The sequence below is a fragment of the Condylura cristata genome, unplaced genomic scaffold (assembly GCF_000260355.1).
Source record: "Condylura cristata isolate star-nosed mole 26May11 unplaced genomic scaffold, ConCri1.0 scaffold00021, whole genome shotgun sequence".
Classification (NCBI taxonomy): Eukaryota; Metazoa; Chordata; class Mammalia; order Eulipotyphla; family Talpidae; genus Condylura; species Condylura cristata.
This window is the reverse complement of record NW_004567122.1, coordinates 12,164,084-12,167,396: the sequence shown is the minus strand read 5'-3', so window position 1 is coordinate 12,167,396 and position 3,313 is coordinate 12,164,084.

Below are 3,313 nucleotides of genomic sequence, written 5' to 3'. Positions count from 1 at the left end.
TGTCTCTGGTGAATCCTCTCACCACCCCTGCACCATTGCCTAAACCCCAGGTCTGTATGAATAAATAAATAAATCTTTAAAATTTTTCAATTTTTTGAATGGGTGATACAGTGGTAAGATGCAAAAATATAAACAATGTGAAATTTTATATGCTAAACGATCTTGCTTCTACCTCTTCCACAGTTAATAATTTTAAGTTTTCCCCCATGTATCCTTTCCTTGTTTCATTGTGCAAATCAAGCAAATTGTATACCTCTGTATTTCTTCCACTTCTTACATAAAGACAAAGTATATTAAATATACAAGTTTGGTATTTTGCTTTTGCATTTAACAACATATCTTGGGTATCTTCCCATATATCAGTATGGGAGTATATCAATCCATAGACGCCTATTCTCTTCTAAAGCTGTACAATATTATATAGGATAAATATACTATTGCAAAGATTGTACCAGTCTGGCTTTTTGGAAGATTTACCAGACTCCTCTGAGTTTGCACACATAGGTTTTATTTAAAGACAAAGGATAAGGTACAAGAAGAGAAAGAAATATAGGTAAGGCCTAGTAGTCAGAGAGATATCCACATACAAGATCCCAATGGCCCATTTTTGCATAAGGGGACCAAGCTGTGTCACTGTGTAAAACCACAAAGGTCTGTGAGAGGAATCTTGTTTACAGAAAGCTCAAAGGAGAAATCCTTAGAGAGGCCCTTAAAGTAAGCAACCCAGACTTGTCAGGCCCATTAATGGTGTTGCAAATCATCAACAAAGAAACTAACCTAAAGTTCTTCAAGGAGAATTTCAGACCTAATCATCACATCATAACTGACTGAGTCGAACACTAGATTTTCAGAAGTAAAGCAGAATAAGGAATATTCTCCATGAAAGCAGTGTGAATACTGGAACAATGGAAACCAGTGGAATACTTTCAACAATCCAGGGAGTATTTGCTTGAGAAAAACATCCAAATCAGGGCCCTCCCTAGTGGCACAATGGGTTAAAGTGCAGCACTATGAAGCAATCCACAGCCACTGCAGCATGAGTTCGATCCCCTGCCAGGGAGCGGACCCACATGGCACTGCAGACCTCTCCTGACCCGCCCGCTGCTCCCCTCAGCAGTGTACTTTGTCGATCTGCCTGTTCTGCTCCCCACTCTGTCTCTGGTGAAGCCTTTCACACCCCCATACTTCTGGCCTGTATTCCAGTTCTTGTATGCATACATAATAAATACATCCTTAAAAAAGAAAAAACATCCAAATCTCAGTTAAACAAAACAAAACAAAACAAATGAAAGAAAGGAAAAGAAAGTGAGCTTCAGGAATTATATCAACTTGCTTTATTCTCATTTCTTTCATTAGCCTTACCAACATATCTCGAAAATCTACAAGGCTACAAGTCCACACAGGGTGATGCACATGACTCTGGCTATGCATGTGCTCAACAAAGACCTTAGGCTCTCGCATCTAGCTAAAGTTGAGGCACTGCTCAAGCCAGATGTGAAAGCTCAAGTAGGACTGTCAGCTGCCCTGTCAGTTGCTGAAGGAATGTCTTGACAAACACTAGAGGCACTTGGCAAAAGCTGGAAGACTTACTGGTTCAAAGCACTTAAGGCAATCAGTGTCTACATTAGTTGATCATTAAGAGTACAGACTTCACTACATTAAGTTCTGAGAAGTCGCCGTGCAAACAAATAGCAACAACAAACTCTGAAGAGGCAAGATAATCTGACTTGCAGGGTCCCCACATTGTTTAAAATGTCATGTTTCCAATAAAGAAGTTAACAGACATGCAAAAAAAAAAAAAAACTAGAAAAGATGCCCATCCATGGGGGAAAGCAGTCAACTTAAAATGTCCCTGAGGATTTTCAGATATTGATCTTATTAGACAAAGACTTCAGATTAGCTACTTTATATACTGAAAGAACAACAGGAAAATATTTATTTAAATATGTCAAAAAAAACTCACTATAAATTCAGTAAAACATAATTTTAAATATATTAAAGAACTGAAACAAAGCAGGGTATTATATCTTAGCAAATAAAGAATACGTGTCAAGAGATGGACTTAAAAAAAAAAGAACCAAGCAGAAACTCTGGAGTTGAAAAAACATTATCTGAAATGAAACACTTACTAAAGGGCCTCAAAAGCAATTTTTAATCAGGAAGAAGGAAAGGATCAATCAAACTGAAGAAAGCTTAGCTGAGATTATCTAGTTTAAAAAAGAGAATGAGGGCCCTCCCTGGCGAATTAAGTCTCAGCACCTGCACCTCTGGCTTGTACCCCAGTTCTTGTATGCATAAATAAATCAATCTTTAAAAAAATGCGTAGATCAATCAGGCGATCAGAAGACAGAAGACCAGAACAACACAGTAAACCAACTAACCCTAACAGACATACACGCCACGCTCAATGCAACAACAGCAAATACACAGTATTCTCAACAAAATCTTTATCGAAGTTAGAACTTATTTGGAAAATAAGTTTTGGAATTGGAAAAAGCCAATTTTTCACAGAATTGGAAAAGCCAATCCTTAGGCTTTTCCTGGGTTTAGGGTGTGGATGACTGCTGCAGTGGCATGGAACTGGATTGGTCAGATGTCCTGTTACAGTGAGTGCGACTGACCAACAACTTCTGCAGTCGCTCTGTTAGTGTTAACGTTGACCTACATGTCATGTGGGCTGTTCTCAGCCAATGAATGACGGAGCACAACAGTAATGTTATGAAGATCCTGTGAAGGACTTAACTGAGAGGCAACTTCATTGGAACCTCCCACCCACATGCTATGAACCTTGTTACACTGCACTACAATGTGAGCCTGACCATCTCTTCCCCACCCCCACCTGCACAGACTCCAAGTTCTTGTCCTTTTCTGCTCATAGCCATTTCCCCCAGTAAATCTTTCCACATCAAATCCCATCTCTGAGTTTGCTTCTTGGAAGACCCAACTAATGCACTATAGTATAGTAAAAATCCTATTTAATATTGTGCCTTAATTCAGTCAGGATACACACAGTATTTTTTTTCTTTATCTTCATAATTCAAAAATTGTGGTTAGGATGTGTTTAAGAGCAGCTCTCTTTGATTGACTCCTTTTTATTAGAACAGCATGAGCTCTTTTGAGATGTGTAATCAGTGCTTTTTCAGTATAGGAAAGTTTTTTTGGACTTATGTTTTTAATTATTGCTTCTCTGTTTCAATTGTTCTTGTTCCTTCATCAGAAACAGCCTCAATTCTTATGCTGAATCTCTTGATTGGTCTTTATCTAGTATGTTCTTTATCTTTATTTTTTTACATTATATCATTTTTCTGTAGTT